The sequence below is a fragment of the Dunckerocampus dactyliophorus genome, unplaced genomic scaffold, assembly GCF_027744805.1.
Source record: "Dunckerocampus dactyliophorus isolate RoL2022-P2 unplaced genomic scaffold, RoL_Ddac_1.1 HiC_scaffold_22, whole genome shotgun sequence".
Taxonomy (NCBI): domain Eukaryota; kingdom Metazoa; phylum Chordata; class Actinopteri; order Syngnathiformes; family Syngnathidae; genus Dunckerocampus; species Dunckerocampus dactyliophorus.
The window spans coordinates 83,887-102,500 of record NW_026559858.1 but is presented as its reverse complement, the minus strand read 5'-3'; positions in this window follow the sequence as shown (position 1 = coordinate 102,500).

The following is an 18,614-nucleotide window of genomic DNA, read 5'->3' as shown; positions in this document are numbered from 1 at the left end:
TTCACTCCCATTCATTTGACACTTTGTCGTTTTTTCAGCACTTTTTTCGCGCATTGGGTACTCCGCCCCATTCACTCCCATTCATTTCACACTTAGAAAAATCATCCGAGCGGCTCTCCACGCATTTTATAGCCGCTTTGGGGCTCCAGCCGCCTCGGCCTTCATTTCTGACTAGGCTCGTGTGGACTTTGTCGTTTTTTCAGCACTTTTTTCGCGCATTGGGTACTCCGCCCCATTCACTCCCATTCATTTCACACTTTGAAAAATCATCCGAGCGGCTCTCCACGCGTTTTATAGCCGCTTTGGGGCTCCAGCCGCCTCGGACTGCATTTCTGACTAGGCTCGTGTGGACTTTGTCGTTTTTTCAGCACTTTTTTTACACATTGGGTACTCTGCCCCATTCACTCCCATTCATTTGACACTTTGAAAAATCATCCGAGCGGCTCTCCACGCGTTTTATAGCCGCTTTGGGGCTCCAGCCGCCTCGGACTGCATTTCTGACTAGGCTCGTGTGGACTTTGTCGTTTTTTCAGCACTTTTTTTACACATTGGGTACTCTGCCCCATTCACTCCCATTCATTTGACACTTTGAAAAATCATCCGAGCGGCTCTCCACGCGTTTTATAGCCGCTTTCAGACTCCTGCCGCCTCGCCTGCACTTCCGCCTCGGTCCGTTAGGATTTAGGCCTTTTTTCAGCACTTTTTCTCCGTTCCTCCGGGGCGACAGCGGCTCTCCACGCATTTTATAGCCGTTTTCAGACTCCTGCCGCCTCGCCTGCACTTCCGCCTCGGTCCGTTAGGATTTAGGCCTTTTTTCAGCACTTTTTCTCCGTTCCTCCGGGGCGACAGCGGCTCTCCACGCATTTTATAGCCGTTTTCAGACTCCTGCCGCCTCGCCTGCACTTCCGCCTCGGTCCGTTAGGATTTAGGCCTTTTTTCAGCACTTTTTCTCCGTTCCTCCGGGGCGACAGCGGCTCTCCACGCATTTTATAGCCGTTTTCAGACTCCTGCCGCCTCGCCTGCACTTCCGCCTCGGTCCGTTAGGATTTAGGCCTTTTTTCAGCACTTTTTCTCCGTTCCTCCGGGGCGACAGCGGCTCTCCACGCATTTTATAGCCGTTTTCAGACTCCTGCCGCCTCGCCTGCACTTCCGCCTCGGTCCGTTAGGATTTAGGCCTTTTTTCAGCACTTTTTCTCCGTTTCTCCGGGGCGACAGCGGCTCTCCACGCATTTTATAGCCGTTTTCAGACTCCTGCCGCCTCGCCTGCACTTCCGCCTAGGTCCGTTAGGATTTAGGCCTTTTTTCAGCACTTTTTCTCCGTTTCTCCGGGGCGACAGCGGCTCTCCACGCTTTTTATAGCGGTTTTCAGACTCCTGCCGCCTCGCCTGCACTTCCGCCTAGGTCCGTTAGGATTTAGGCCTTTTTTCAGCACTTTTTCTCCGTTCCTCCGGGGCGACAGCGGCTCTCCACGCTTTTTATAGCCGCTTTGGGGCTTTAGCCGCCTCGGCCTGCATTTCTGACTAGGCTCGTGTGGACTTTTTCAGCACTTTTTTTGTGCATTGGGTACTCTCGCCCATTGACTCCCATTCATTTGACACTTTGTCATATTTTCAGCACTTTTTTGGCGCATTGGGTACTCTCGCCCATTGACTCCCATTCATTTGACACTTTGTCATATTTTCAGCACTTTTTTGGCGCATTGGGTACTCTCGCCCATTGACTTCAATGCATTTACTGCAACTCCTGCCTGTGTCCGCCAGAGGGCGTCTGGCTTAACAGCGGCTCTCCACGCTATTTCTATCCGCTTTGAGGCTCCAGGCAGCTCGGCCTGGGTTTCTGAATTTCTCCCTTGACACTTTGTTACTTTTTCACCTTTTTTCTCATTTCATCCAGGGACACAGCGGCTCTCCACAGACTTTCCCGCGGCCCCTGGGCTCCAGGACCCTAGGCATGGGTTTCTGCCTAGCTCCCTTGACACTTTGCCATTTTTTCACCTTTTTTCTCATTTCATCCAGGGACACAGCGGCTCTCCACAGACTTTCCCGCGGCCCCTGGGCTCCAGGACCCTAGGCATGGGTTTCTGCCTAGCTCCCTTGACACTTTGCCATTTTTTCACCCTTTTTCTCATTTCATCCAGGGGCACAGCGGCTCTCCACAGACTTTCCCGCGGCCCCTGGGCTCCAGGACCCTAGGCATGGGTTTCTGCCTAGCTCCCTTGACACTTTGCCATTTTTTCACCTTTTTTCTCATTTCATCCAGGGACACAGCGGCTCTCCACAGACTTTCCCGCGGCCCCTGGGCTCCAGGACCCTAGGCATGGGTTTCTGCCTAGCTCCCTTGACACTTTGCCATTTTTTCACCCTTTTTCTCATTTCATCCAGGGGCACAGCGGCTCTCCACAGACTTTCCCGCGGCCCCTGGGCTCCAGGACCCTAGGCATGGGTTTCTGCCTAGCTCCCTTGACACTTTGCCATTTTTTCACCTTTTTTCTCATTTCATCCAGGGACACAGCGGCTCTCCACAGACTTTCCCGCGGCCCCTGGGCTCCAGGACCCTAGGCATGGGTTTCTGCCTAGCTCCCTTGACACTTTGCCATTTTTTCACCCTTTTTCTCATTTCATCCAGGGCAACAGCGGCTTTCCACAGACTTTGCAGCCGCCCCTGGGCTCCAGGACCCTAGGCATGGGTTTCTGCCTAGCTCCCTTGACACTTTGCCATTTTTCCACCTTTTTTCTCATTTCATCCAGGGACACAGCGGCTCTCCACAGACTTTGCAGCCGCCCCTGGGCTCCAGGCAGCTCGGCCTGAGTTTCTGAATTTCTCCCTTGACACTTTGCCATTTTTCCACCCTTTTTCTCATTTCATCCAGGGACACAGCGGCTCTCCACAGACTTTGCAGCCGCCCCTGGGCTCCAGGACCCTAGGCATGGGTTTCTGCCTAGCTCCCTTGACACTTTGCCATTTTTTCACCCTTTTTCTCAATTCATCCAGGGACACAGCGGCTCTCCACAGACTTTACAGCCGCCCCTGGGCTCCAGGACCCTAGGCATGGGTTTCTGAATTTTTCCCTTGACACTTTGCCATTTTTTCACCCTTTTTCTCATTTCATCCAGGGACACAGCGGCTCTCCACAGACTTTGCAGCCGCCCCTGGGCTCCAGGACCCTAGGCATGGGTTTCTGCCTAGCTCCCTTGACACTTTGCCATTTTTTCACCCTTTTTCTCAATTCATCCAGGGACACAGCGGCTCTCCACAGACTTTACAGCCGCCCCTGGGCTCCAGGACCCTAGGCATGGGTTTCTGAATTTTTCCCTTGACACTTTGCCATTTTTTCACCCTTTTTCTCATTTCATCCAGGGACACAGCGGCTCTCCACACACTTTAGAACCGCCCCTGGGCTCCAGGACCCTAGGCATGGGTTTCTGCCTAGCTCCCTTGACACTTTGCCATTTTTTCACCTTTTTTCTCATTTCATCCAGGGACACAGCGGCTCTCCACAGACTTTGCAGCCGCCCCTGGGCTCCAGCCAGCTCGGCCTGAGTTTCTGAATTTCTCCCTTGACACTTTGCCATTTTTTCACCTTTTTTCTCATTTCATCCAGGGACACAGCGGCTCTCACAGGCTTTAGAAACGCCCCTGGGCTCCAGGACCCTAGGCATGGGTTTCTGCCTAGCTCCCTTGACACTTTGCCATTTTTTCACCCTTTTTCTCATTTCATCCAGGGACACAGCGGCTCTCACAGACTTTAGAACCGCCCCTGGGCTCCAGGACCCTAGGCATGGGTTTCTGCCTAGCTCCCTTGACACTTTGCCATTTTTTCACCTTTTTTCTCATTTCATCCAGGGCAACAGCGGCTCTCCACAGACTTTCCCGCGGCCCCTGGGCTCCAGGACCCTAGGCATGGGTTTCTGCCTAGCTCCCTTGACACTTTGCCATTTTTTCACCCTTTTTCTCATTTCATCCAGGGACACAGCGGCTCTCACAGACTTTAGAACCGCCCCTGGGCTCCAGGACGCAAGGCATGGCTTACTCTCGCCCATTGACTTCAATGCATTTACTGCAACTCCTGCCTGTGTCCGCCAGAGGGCGTCTGGCTTAACAGCGGCTCTCCACGCTATTTCTATCCGCTTTGAGGCTCCAGGCAGCTCGGCCTGAGTTTCTGAATTTCTCCCTTGACACTTTGCCATTTTTTCACCTTTTTTCTCATTTCATCCAGGGACACAGCGGCTCTCCACAGACTTTGCAGCCGCCCCTGGGCTCCAGGCAGCTCGGCCTGGGTTTCTGAATTTCTCCCTTGACACTTTGCCATTTTTTCACCCATTTTCTCATTTCATCCAGGGACACAGCGGCACTCCACAGACTTTACAGCCGCCCCTGGGCTCCAGGCAGCTCGGCATGGGTTTCTGCCTAGCTCCCTTGACACTTTGCCATTTTTTCACCCTTTTTCTCAATTCATCCAGGGACACAGCGGCTCTCACAGACTTTAGAACCGCCCCTGGGCTCCAGGACCCTAGGCATGGGTTTCTGCCTAGCTCCCTTGACACTTTGCCATTTTTTCACCTTTTTTCTCATTTCATCCAGGGACACAGCGGCACTCCACAGACTTTACAGCCGCCCCTGGGCTCCAGGCAGCTCGGCCTGGGTTTCTGAATTTCTCCCTTGACACTTTGCCATTTTTTCACCTTTTTTCTCATTTCATCCAGGGACACAGCGGCTCTCCACAGACTTTGCAGCCGCCCCTGGGCTCCAGGACCCTAGGCATGGGTTTCTGAATTTTTCCCTTGACACTTTGCCATTTTTTCACCCTTTTTCTCATTTCATCCAGGGACACAGCGGCTCTCCACAGACTTTGCAGCCGCCCCTGGGCTCCAGGCAGCTCGGCCTGGGTTTCTGAATTTCTCCCTTGACACTTTGTTACTTTTTCACCTTTTTTCTCATTTCATCCAGGGACACAGCGGCTCTCCACAGACTTTCCCGCGGCCCCTGGGCTCCAGGACCCTAGGCATGGGTTTCTGCCTAGCTCCCTTGACACTTTGCCATTTTTCCACCTTTTTTCTCATTTCATCCAGGGACACAGCGGCTCTCCACAGACTTTGCAGCCGCCCCTGGGCTCCAGGCAGCTCGGCCTGGGTTTCTGAATTTCTCCCTTGACACTTTGCCATTTTTCCACCCTTTTTCTCATTTCATCCAGGGACACAGCGGCTCTCCACAGACTTTGCAGCCGCCCCTGGGCTCCAGGACCCTAGGCATGGGTTTCTGCCTAGCTCCCTTGACACTTTGCCATTTTTTCACCCTTTTTCTCAATTCATCCAGGGACACAGCGGCTCTCCACACACTTTAGAACCGCCCCTGGGCTCCAGGCAGCTCGGCCTGAGTTTCTGAATTTCTCCCTTGACACTTTGCCATTTTTTCACCTTTTTTCTCATTTCATCCAGGGCAACAGCGGCTCTCCACAGACTTTCCCGCGGCCCCTGGGCTCCAGGACCCTAGGCATGGGTTTCTGCCTAGCTCCCTTGACACTTTGCCATTTTTTCACCCTTTTTCTCATTTCATCCAGGGACACAGCGGCTCTCACAGACTTTAGAACCGCCCCTGGGCTCCAGGACGCAAGGCATGGCTTACTCTCGCCCATTGACTTCAATGCATTTACTGCAACTCCTGCCTGTGTCCGCCAGAGGGCGTCTGGCTTAACAGCGGCTCTCCACGCTATTTCTATCCGCTTTGAGGCTCCAGGCAGCTCGGCCTGAGTTTCTGAATTTCTCCCTTGACACTTTGCCATTTTTTCACCTTTTTTCTCATTTCATCCAGGGACACAGCGGCTCTCCACAGACTTTGCAGCCGCCCCTGGGCTCCAGGCAGCTCGGCCTGGGTTTCTGAATTTCTCCCTTGACACTTTGCCATTTTTTCACCCATTTTCTCATTTCATCCAGGGACACAGCGGCACTCCACAGACTTTACAGCCGCCCCTGGGCTCCAGGCAGCTCGGCATGGGTTTCTGCCTAGCTCCCTTGACACTTTGCCATTTTTTCACCCTTTTTCTCAATTCATCCAGGGACACAGCGGCTCTCACAGACTTTAGAACCGCCCCTGGGCTCCAGGACCCTAGGCATGGGTTTCTGCCTAGCTCCCTTGACACTTTGCCATTTTTTCACCTTTTTTCTCATTTCATCCAGGGACACAGCGGCACTCCACAGACTTTACAGCCGCCCCTGGGCTCCAGGCAGCTCGGCCTGGGTTTCTGAATTTCTCCCTTGACACTTTGCCATTTTTTCACCTTTTTTCTCATTTCATCCAGGGACACAGCGGCTCTCCACAGACTTTGCAGCCGCCCCTGGGCTCCAGGACCCTAGGCATGGGTTTCTGAATTTTTCCCTTGACACTTTGCCATTTTTTCACCCTTTTTCTCATTTCATCCAGGGACACAGCGGCTCTCCACAGACTTTGCAGCCGCCCCTGGGCTCCAGGCAGCTCGGCCTGGGTTTCTGAATTTCTCCCTTGACACTTTGTTACTTTTTCACCTTTTTTCTCATTTCATCCAGGGACACAGCGGCTCTCCACAGACTTTCCCGCGGCCCCTGGGCTCCAGGACCCTAGGCATGGGTTTCTGCCTAGCTCCCTTGACACTTTGCCATTTTTCCACCTTTTTTCTCATTTCATCCAGGGACACAGCGGCTCTCCACAGACTTTGCAGCCGCCCCTGGGCTCCAGGCAGCTCGGCCTGGGTTTCTGAATTTCTCCCTTGACACTTTGCCATTTTTCCACCCTTTTTCTCATTTCATCCAGGGACACAGCGGCTCTCCACAGACTTTGCAGCCGCCCCTGGGCTCCAGGACCCTAGGCATGGGTTTCTGCCTAGCTCCCTTGACACTTTGCCATTTTTTCACCCTTTTTCTCAATTCATCCAGGGACACAGCGGCTCTCCACACACTTTAGAACCGCCCCTGGGCTCCAGGCAGCTCGGCCTGAGTTTCTGAATTTCTCCCTTGACACTTTGCCATTTTTTCACCCTTTTTCTCATTTCATCCAGGGACACAGCGGCACTCCACAGACTTTACAGCCGCCCCTGGGCTCCAGGCAGCTCGGCATGGGTTTCTGCCTAGCTCCCTTGACACTTTGCCATTTTTCCACCCTTTTTCTCATTTCATCCAGGGACACAGCGGCTCTCCACAGACTTTGCAGCCGCCCCTGGGCTCCAGGACCCTAGGCATGGGTTTCTGCCTAGCTCCCTTGACACTTTGCCATTTTTTCACCCTTTTTCTCAATTCATCCAGGGACACAGCGGCTCTCCACACACTTTAGAACCGCCCCTGGGCTCCAGGCAGCTCGGCCTGAGTTTCTGAATTTCTCCCTTGACACTTTGCCATTTTTTCACCTTTTTTCTCATTTCATCCAGGGCAACAGCGGCTCTCCACAGACTTTCCCGCGGCCCCTGGGCTCCAGGACCCTAGGCATGGGTTTCTGCCTAGCTCCCTTGACACTTTGCCATTTTTTCACCCTTTTTCTCATTTCATCCAGGGACACAGCGGCTCTCACAGACTTTAGAACCGCCCCTGGGCTCCAGGACGCAAGGCATGGCTTACTCTCGCCCATTGACTTCAATGCATTTACTGCAACTCCTGCCTGTGTCCGCCAGAGGGCGTCTGGCTTAACAGCGGCTCTCCACGCTATTTCTATCCGCTTTGAGGCTCCAGGCAGCTCGGCCTGAGTTTCTGAATTTCTCCCTTGACACTTTGCCATTTTTTCACCTTTTTTCTCATTTCATCCAGGGACACAGCGGCTCTCCACAGACTTTGCAGCCGCCCCTGGGCTCCAGGCAGCTCGGCCTGGGTTTCTGAATTTCTCCCTTGACACTTTGCCATTTTTTCACCCATTTTCTCATTTCATCCAGGGACACAGCGGCACTCCACAGACTTTACAGCCGCCCCTGGGCTCCAGGCAGCTCGGCATGGGTTTCTGCCTAGCTCCCTTGACACTTTGCCATTTTTTCACCCTTTTTCTCAATTCATCCAGGGACACAGCGGCTCTCACAGACTTTAGAACCGCCCCTGGGCTCCAGGACCCTAGGCATGGGTTTCTGCCTAGCTCCCTTGACACTTTGCCATTTTTTCACCTTTTTTCTCATTTCATCCAGGGACACAGCGGCACTCCACAGACTTTACAGCCGCCCCTGGGCTCCAGGCAGCTCGGCCTGGGTTTCTGAATTTCTCCCTTGACACTTTGCCATTTTTTCACCTTTTTTCTCATTTCATCCAGGGACACAGCGGCTCTCCACAGACTTTGCAGCCGCCCCTGGGCTCCAGGACCCTAGGCATGGGTTTCTGAATTTTTCCCTTGACACTTTGCCATTTTTTCACCCTTTTTCTCATTTCATCCAGGGACACAGCGGCTCTCCACAGACTTTGCAGCCGCCCCTGGGCTCCAGGCAGCTCGGCCTGGGTTTCTGAATTTCTCCCTTGACACTTTGTTACTTTTTCACCTTTTTTCTCATTTCATCCAGGGACACAGCGGCTCTCCACAGACTTTCCCGCGGCCCCTGGGCTCCAGGACCCTAGGCATGGGTTTCTGCCTAGCTCCCTTGACACTTTGCCATTTTTCCACCTTTTTTCTCATTTCATCCAGGGACACAGCGGCTCTCCACAGACTTTGCAGCCGCCCCTGGGCTCCAGGCAGCTCGGCCTGGGTTTCTGAATTTCTCCCTTGACACTTTGCCATTTTTCCACCCTTTTTCTCATTTCATCCAGGGACACAGCGGCTCTCCACAGACTTTGCAGCCGCCCCTGGGCTCCAGGACCCTAGGCATGGGTTTCTGCCTAGCTCCCTTGACACTTTGCCATTTTTTCACCCTTTTTCTCAATTCATCCAGGGACACAGCGGCTCTCCACACACTTTAGAACCGCCCCTGGGCTCCAGGCAGCTCGGCCTGAGTTTCTGAATTTCTCCCTTGACACTTTGCCATTTTTTCACCCTTTTTCTCATTTCATCCAGGGACACAGCGGCACTCCACAGACTTTACAGCCGCCCCTGGGCTCCAGGCAGCTCGGCATGGGTTTCTGCCTAGCTCCCTTGACACTTTGCCATTTTTCCACCCTTTTTCTCATTTCATCCAGGGACACAGCGGCTCTCCACAGACTTTGCAGCCGCCCCTGGGCTCCAGGACCCTAGGCATGGGTTTCTGCCTAGCTCCCTTGACACTTTGCCATTTTTTCACCCTTTTTCTCAATTCATCCAGGGACACAGCGGCTCTCCACACACTTTAGAACCGCCCCTGGGCTCCAGGCAGCTCGGCCTGAGTTTCTGAATTTCTCCCTTGACACTTTGCCATTTTTTCACCTTTTTTCTCATTTCATCCAGGGCAACAGCGGCTCTCCACAGACTTTCCCGCGGCCCCTGGGCTCCAGGACCCTAGGCATGGGTTTCTGCCTAGCTCCCTTGACACTTTGCCATTTTTTCACCCTTTTTCTCATTTCATCCAGGGACACAGCGGCTCTCACAGACTTTAGAACCGCCCCTGGGCTCCAGGACGCAAGGCATGGCTTACTCTCGCCCATTGACTTCAATGCATTTACTGCAACTCCTGCCTGTGTCCGCCAGAGGGCGTCTGGCTTAACAGCGGCTCTCCACGCTATTTCTATCCGCTTTGAGGCTCCAGGCAGCTCGGCCTGAGTTTCTGAATTTCTCCCTTGACACTTTGCCATTTTTTCACCTTTTTTCTCATTTCATCCAGGGACACAGCGGCTCTCCACAGACTTTGCAGCCGCCCCTGGGCTCCAGGCAGCTCGGCCTGGGTTTCTGAATTTCTCCCTTGACACTTTGCCATTTTTTCACCCATTTTCTCATTTCATCCAGGGACACAGCGGCACTCCACAGACTTTACAGCCGCCCCTGGGCTCCAGGCAGCTCGGCATGGGTTTCTGCCTAGCTCCCTTGACACTTTGCCATTTTTTCACCCTTTTTCTCAATTCATCCAGGGACACAGCGGCTCTCACAGACTTTAGAACCGCCCCTGGGCTCCAGGACCCTAGGCATGGGTTTCTGCCTAGCTCCCTTGACACTTTGCCATTTTTTCACCTTTTTTCTCATTTCATCCAGGGACACAGCGGCACTCCACAGACTTTACAGCCGCCCCTGGGCTCCAGGCAGCTCGGCCTGGGTTTCTGAATTTCTCCCTTGACACTTTGCCATTTTTTCACCTTTTTTCTCATTTCATCCAGGGACACAGCGGCTCTCCACAGACTTTGCAGCCGCCCCTGGGCTCCAGGACCCTAGGCATGGGTTTCTGAATTTTTCCCTTGACACTTTGCCATTTTTTCACCCTTTTTCTCATTTCATCCAGGGACACAGCGGCTCTCCACAGACTTTGCAGCCGCCCCTGGGCTCCAGGCAGCTCGGCCTGGGTTTCTGAATTTCTCCCTTGACACTTTGTTACTTTTTCACCTTTTTTCTCATTTCATCCAGGGACACAGCGGCTCTCCACAGACTTTCCCGCGGCCCCTGGGCTCCAGGACCCTAGGCATGGGTTTCTGCCTAGCTCCCTTGACACTTTGCCATTTTTCCACCTTTTTTCTCATTTCATCCAGGGACACAGCGGCTCTCCACAGACTTTGCAGCCGCCCCTGGGCTCCAGGCAGCTCGGCCTGGGTTTCTGAATTTCTCCCTTGACACTTTGCCATTTTTCCACCCTTTTTCTCATTTCATCCAGGGACACAGCGGCTCTCCACAGACTTTGCAGCCGCCCCTGGGCTCCAGGACCCTAGGCATGGGTTTCTGCCTAGCTCCCTTGACACTTTGCCATTTTTTCACCCTTTTTCTCAATTCATCCAGGGACACAGCGGCTCTCCACACACTTTAGAACCGCCCCTGGGCTCCAGGCAGCTCGGCCTGAGTTTCTGAATTTCTCCCTTGACACTTTGCCATTTTTTCACCCTTTTTCTCATTTCATCCAGGGACACAGCGGCACTCCACAGACTTTACAGCCGCCCCTGGGCTCCAGGCAGCTCGGCATGGGTTTCTGCCTAGCTCCCTTGACACTTTGCCATTTTTCCACCCTTTTTCTCATTTCATCCAGGGACACAGCGGCTCTCCACAGACTTTGCAGCCGCCCCTGGGCTCCAGGACCCTAGGCATGGGTTTCTGCCTAGCTCCCTTGACACTTTGCCATTTTTTCACCCTTTTTCTCAATTCATCCAGGGACACAGCGGCTCTCCACACACTTTAGAACCGCCCCTGGGCTCCAGGCAGCTCGGCCTGAGTTTCTGAATTTCTCCCTTGACACTTTGCCATTTTTTCACCTTTTTTCTCATTTCATCCAGGGACACAGCGGCTCTCCACAGACTTTGCAGCCGCCCCTGGGCTCCAGGCAGCTCGGCCTGGGTTTCTGAATTTCTCCCTTGACACTTTGCCATTTTTTCACCCATTTTCTCATTTCATCCAGGGACACAGCGGCACTCCACAGACTTTACAGCCGCCCCTGGGCTCCAGGCAGCTCGGCATGGGTTTCTGCCTAGCTCCCTTGACACTTTGCCATTTTTCCACCCTTTTTCTCATTTCATCCAGGGACACAGCGGCTCTCACAGACTTTAGAACCGCCCCTGGGCTCCAGGCAGCTCGGCCTGAGTTTCTGAATTTCTCCCTTGACACTTTGCCATTTTTTCACCCTTTTTCTCATTTCATCCAGGGACACAGCGGCTCTCCACAGACTTTACAGCCGCCCCTGGGCTCCAGGACCCTAGGCATGGGTTTCTGAATTTCTCCCTTGACACTTTGCCATTTTTTCACCTTTTTTCTCATTTCATCCAGGGACACAGCGGCTCTCCACAGACTTTCCCGCGGCCCCTTGGCTCCAGGACCCTAGGCATGGGTTTCTGAATTTCTCCCTTGACACTTTGCCATTTTTTCACCTTTTTTCTCATTTCATCCAGGGCAACAGCGGCTCTCCACAGACTTTCCCGCGGCCCCTGGGCTCCAGGACCCTAGGCATGGGTTTCTGCCTAGCTCCCTTGACACTTTGCCATTTTTTCACCCTTTTTCTCATTTCATCCAGGGACACAGCGGCTCTCCACAGACTTTGCAGCCGCCCCTGGGCTCCAGGACCCTAGGCATGGGTTTCTGCCTAGCTCCCTTGACACTTTGCCATTTTTCCACCTTTTTTCTCATTTCATCCAGGGACACAGCGGCTCTCCACAGACTTTGCAGCCGCCCCTGGGCTCCAGGACCCTAGGCATGGGTTTCTGCCTAGCTCCCTTGACACTTTGCCATTTTTTCACCCTTTTTCTCATTTCATCCAGGGCAACAGCGGCTTTCCACAGACTTTGCAGCCGCCCCTGGGCTCCAGGACCCTAGGCATGGGTTTCTGCCTAGCTCCCTTGACACTTTGCCATTTTTTCACCCTTTTTCTCAATTCATCCAGGGACACAGCGGCTCTCCACACACTTTAGAACCGCCCCTGGGCTCCAGGCAGCTCGGCCTGAGTTTCTGAATTTCTCCCTTGACACTTTGCCATTTTTTCACCCTTTTTCTCAATTCATCCAGGGACACAGCGGCTCTCCACACACTTTAGAACCGCCCCTGGGCTCCAGGACCCTAGGCATGGGTTTCTGAATTTTTCCCTTGACACTTTGCCATTTTTTCACCCTTTTTCTCATTTCATCCAGGGACACAGCGGCTCTCCACAGACTTTACAGCCGCCCCTGGGCTCCAGGCAGCTCGGCCTGAGTTTCTGAATTTCTCCCTTGACACTTTGCCATTTTTTCACCCTTTTTCTCAATTCATCCAGGGACACAGCGGCTCTCACAGACTTTAGAACCGCCCCTGGGCTCCAGGACCCTAGGCATGGGTTTCTGCCTAGCTCCCTTGACACTTTGCCATTTTTTCACCTTTTTTCTCATTTCATCCAGGGACACAGCGGCACTCCACAGACTTTACAGCCGCCCCTGGGCTCCAGGCAGCTCGGCCTGGGTTTCTGAATTTCTCCCTTGACACTTTGCCATTTTTTCACCTTTTTTCTCATTTCATCCAGGGACACAGCGGCTCTCCACAGACTTTGCAGCCGCCCCTGGGCTCCAGGCAGCTCGGCCTGGGTTTCTGAATTTCTCCCTTGACACTTTGCCATTTTTCCACCCTTTTTCTCATTTCATCCAGGGACACAGCGGCACTCCACAGACTTTGCAGCCGCCCCTGGGCTCCAGGCAGCTCGGCCTGAGTTTCTGAATTTCTCCCTTGACACTTTGCCATTTTTTCACCCTTTTTCTCATTTCATCCAGGGACACAGCGGCTCTCCACAGACTTTACAGCCGCCCCTGGGCTCCAGGACCCTAGGCATGGGTTTCTGAATTTCTCCCTTGACACTTTGCCATTTTTTCACCCTTTTTCTCATTTCATCCAGGGACACAGCGGCTCTCCACAGACTTTCCCGCGGCCCCTGGGCTCCAGGACCGTAGGCATGGGTTTCTGCCTAGCTCCCTTGACACTTTGCCATTTTTTCACCTTTTTTCTCATTTCATCCAGGGACACAGCGGCTCTCCACAGACTTTGCATCCGCCCCTGGGCTCCAGGCAGCTCGGCCTGAGTTTCTGAATTTCTCCCTTGACACTTTGCCATTTTTCCACCCTTTTTCTCATTTCATCCAGGGACACAGCGGCACTCCACAGACTTTGCAGCCGCCCCTGGGCTCCAGGCAGCTCGGCCTGAGTTTCTGAATTTCTCCCTTGACACTTTGCCATTTTTTCACCCTTTTTCTCATTTCATCCAGGGACACAGCGGCACTCCACAGACTTTACAGCCGCCCCTGGGCTCCAGGCAGCTCGGCATGGGTTTCTGCCTAGCTCCCTTGACACTTTGCCATTTTTCCACCCTTTTTCTCATTTCATCCAGGGACACAGCGGCTCTCCACAGACTTTGCAGCCGCCCCTGGGCTCCAGGACCCTAGGCATGGGTTTCTGCCTAGCTCCCTTGACACTTTGCCATTTTTTCACCCTTTTTCTCAATTCATCCAGGGACACAGCGGCTCTCCACACACTTTAGAACCGCCCCTGGGCTCCAGGCAGCTCGGCCTGAGTTTCTGAATTTCTCCCTTGACACTTTGCCATTTTTTCACCTTTTTTCTCATTTCATCCAGGGCAACAGCGGCTCTCCACAGACTTTCCCGCGGCCCCTGGGCTCCAGGACCCTAGGCATGGGTTTCTGCCTAGCTCCCTTGACACTTTGCCATTTTTTCACCCTTTTTCTCATTTCATCCAGGGACACAGCGGCTCTCACAGACTTTAGAACCGCCCCTGGGCTCCAGGACGCAAGGCATGGCTTACTCTCGCCCATTGACTTCAATGCATTTACTGCAACTCCTGCCTGTGTCCGCCAGAGGGCGTCTGGCTTAACAGCGGCTCTCCACGCTATTTCTATCCGCTTTGAGGCTCCAGGCAGCTCGGCCTGAGTTTCTGAATTTCTCCCTTGACACTTTGCCATTTTTTCACCTTTTTTCTCATTTCATCCAGGGACACAGCGGCTCTCCACAGACTTTGCAGCCGCCCCTGGGCTCCAGGCAGCTCGGCCTGGGTTTCTGAATTTCTCCCTTGACACTTTGCCATTTTTTCACCCATTTTCTCATTTCATCCAGGGACACAGCGGCACTCCACAGACTTTACAGCCGCCCCTGGGCTCCAGGCAGCTCGGCATGGGTTTCTGCCTAGCTCCCTTGACACTTTGCCATTTTTTCACCCTTTTTCTCAATTCATCCAGGGACACAGCGGCTCTCACAGACTTTAGAACCGCCCCTGGGCTCCAGGACCCTAGGCATGGGTTTCTGCCTAGCTCCCTTGACACTTTGCCATTTTTTCACCTTTTTTCTCATTTCATCCAGGGACACAGCGGCACTCCACAGACTTTACAGCCGCCCCTGGGCTCCAGGCAGCTCGGCCTGGGTTTCTGAATTTCTCCCTTGACACTTTGCCATTTTTTCACCTTTTTTCTCATTTCATCCAGGGACACAGCGGCTCTCCACAGACTTTGCAGCCGCCCCTGGGCTCCAGGACCCTAGGCATGGGTTTCTGAATTTTTCCCTTGACACTTTGCCATTTTTTCACCCTTTTTCTCATTTCATCCAGGGACACAGCGGCTCTCCACAGACTTTGCAGCCGCCCCTGGGCTCCAGGCAGCTCGGCCTGGGTTTCTGAATTTCTCCCTTGACACTTTGTTACTTTTTCACCTTTTTTCTCATTTCATCCAGGGACACAGCGGCTCTCCACAGACTTTCCCGCGGCCCCTGGGCTCCAGGACCCTAGGCATGGGTTTCTGCCTAGCTCCCTTGACACTTTGCCATTTTTCCACCTTTTTTCTCATTTCATCCAGGGACACAGCGGCTCTCCACAGACTTTGCAGCCGCCCCTGGGCTCCAGGCAGCTCGGCCTGGGTTTCTGAATTTCTCCCTTGACACTTTGCCATTTTTCCACCCTTTTTCTCATTTCATCCAGGGACACAGCGGCTCTCCACAGACTTTGCAGCCGCCCCTGGGCTCCAGGACCCTAGGCATGGGTTTCTGCCTAGCTCCCTTGACACTTTGCCATTTTTTCACCCTTTTTCTCAATTCATCCAGGGACACAGCGGCTCTCCACACACTTTAGAACCGCCCCTGGGCTCCAGGCAGCTCGGCCTGAGTTTCTGAATTTCTCCCTTGACACTTTGCCATTTTTTCACCCTTTTTCTCATTTCATCCAGGGACACAGCGGCACTCCACAGACTTTACAGCCGCCCCTGGGCTCCAGGCAGCTCGGCATGGGTTTCTGCCTAGCTCCCTTGACACTTTGCCATTTTTCCACCCTTTTTCTCATTTCATCCAGGGACACAGCGGCTCTCCACAGACTTTGCAGCCGCCCCTGGGCTCCAGGACCCTAGGCATGGGTTTCTGCCTAGCTCCCTTGACACTTTGCCATTTTTTCACCCTTTTTCTCAATTCATCCAGGGACACAGCGGCTCTCCACACACTTTAGAACCGCCCCTGGGCTCCAGGCAGCTCGGCCTGAGTTTCTGAATTTCTCCCTTGACACTTTGCCATTTTTTCACCTTTTTTCTCATTTCATCCAGGGACACAGCGGCTCTCCACAGACTTTGCAGCCGCCCCTGGGCTCCAGGCAGCTCGGCCTGGGTTTCTGAATTTCTCCCTTGACACTTTGCCATTTTTTCACCCATTTTCTCATTTCATCCAGGGACACAGCGGCACTCCACAGACTTTACAGCCGCCCCTGGGCTCCAGGCAGCTCGGCATGGGTTTCTGCCTAGCTCCCTTGACACTTTGCCATTTTTTCACCCTTTTTCTCAATTCATCCAGGGACACAGCGGCTCTCACAGACTTTAGAACCGCCCCTGGGCTCCAGGACCCTAGGCATGGGTTTCTGCCTAGCTCCCTTGACACTTTGCCATTTTTTCACCTTTTTTCTCATTTCATCCAGGGACACAGCGGCACTCCACAGACTTTACAGCCGCCCCTGGGCTCCAGGCAGCTCGGCCTGGGTTTCTGAATTTCTCCCTTGACACTTTGCCATTTTTTCACCTTTTTTCTCATTTCATCCAGGGACACAGCGGCTCTCCACAGACTTTGCAGCCGCCCCTGGGCTCCAGGACCCTAGGCATGGGTTTCTGAATTTTTCCCTTGACACTTTGCCATTTTTTCACCCTTTTTCTCATTTCATCCAGGGACACAGCGGCTCTCCACAGACTTTGCAGCCGCCCCTGGGCTCCAGGCAGCTCGGCCTGGGTTTCTGAATTTCTCCCTTGACACTTTGTTACTTTTTCACCTTTTTTCTCATTTCATCCAGGGACACAGCGGCTCTCCACAGACTTTCCCGCGGCCCCTGGGCTCCAGGACCCTAGGCATGGGTTTCTGCCTAGCTCCCTTGACACTTTGCCATTTTTCCACCTTTTTTCTCATTTCATCCAGGGACACAGCGGCTCTCCACAGACTTTGCAGCCGCCCCTGGGCTCCAGGCAGCTCGGCCTGGGTTTCTGAATTTCTCCCTTGACACTTTGCCATTTTTCCACCCTTTTTCTCATTTCATCCAGGGACACAGCGGCTCTCCACAGACTTTGCAGCCGCCCCTGGGCTCCAGGACCCTAGGCATGGGTTTCTGCCTAGCTCCCTTGACACTTTGCCATTTTTTCACCCTTTTTCTCAATTCATCCAGGGACACAGCGGCTCTCCACACACTTTAGAACCGCCCCTGGGCTCCAGGCAGCTCGGCCTGAGTTTCTGAATTTCTCCCTTGACACTTTGCCATTTTTTCACCCTTTTTCTCATTTCATCCAGGGACACAGCGGCACTCCACAGACTTTACAGCCGCCCCTGGGCTCCAGGCAGCTCGGCATGGGTTTCTGCCTAGCTCCCTTGACACTTTGCCATTTTTCCACCCTTTTTCTCATTTCATCCAGGGACACAGCGGCTCTCCACAGACTTTGCAGCCGCCCCTGGGCTCCAGGACCCTAGGCATGGGTTTCTGCCTAGCTCCCTTGACACTTTGCCATTTTTTCACCCTTTTTCTCAATTCATCCAGGGACACAGCGGCTCTCCACACACTTTAGAACCGCCCCTGGGCTCCAGGCAGCTCGGCCTGAGTTTCTGAATTTCTCCCTTGACACTTTGCCATTTTTTCACCTTTTTTCTCATTTCATCCAGGGCAACAGCGGCTCTCCACAGACTTTCCCGCGGCCCCTGGGCTCCAGGACCCTAGGCATGGGTTTCTGCCTAGCTCCCTTGACACTTTGCCATTTTTTCACCCTTTTTCTCATTTCATCCAGGGACACAGCGGCTCTCACAGACTTTAGAACCGCCCCTGGGCTCCAGGACGCAAGGCATGGCTTACTCTCGCCCATTGACTTCAATGCATTTACTGCAACTCCTGCCTGTGTCCGCCAGAGGGCGTCTGGCTTAACAGCGGCTCTCCACGCTATTTCTATCCGCTTTGAGGCTCCAGGCAGCTCGGCCTGAGTTTCTGAATTTCTCCCTTGACACTTTGCCATTTTTTCACCTTTTTTCTCATTTCATCCAGGGACACAGCGGCTCTCCACAGACTTTGCAGCCGCCCCTGGGCTCCAGGCAGCTCGGCCTGGGTTTCTGAATTTCTCCCTTGACACTTTGCCATTTTTTCACCCATTTTCTCATTTCATCCAGGGACACAGCGGCACTCCACAGACTTTACAGCCGCCCCTGGGCTCCAGGCAGCTCGGCATGGGTTTCTGCCTAGCTCCCTTGACACTTTGCCATTTTTTCACCCTTTTTCTCAATTCATCCAGGGACACAGCGGCTCTCACAGACTTTAGAACCGCCCCTGGGCTCCAGGACCCTAGGCATGGGTTTCTGCCTAGCTCCCTTGACACTTTGCCATTTTTTCACCTTTTTTCTCATTTCATCCAGGGACACAGCGGCACTCCACAGACTTTACAGCCGCCCCTGGGCTCCAGGCAGCTCGGCCTGGGTTTCTGAATTTCTCCCTTGACACTTTGCCATTTTTTCACCTTTTTTCTCATTTCATCCAGGGACACAGCGGCTCTCCACAGACTTTGCAGCCGCCCCTGGGCTCCAGGACCCTAGGCATGGGTTTCTGAATTTTTCCCTTGACACTTTGCCATTTTTT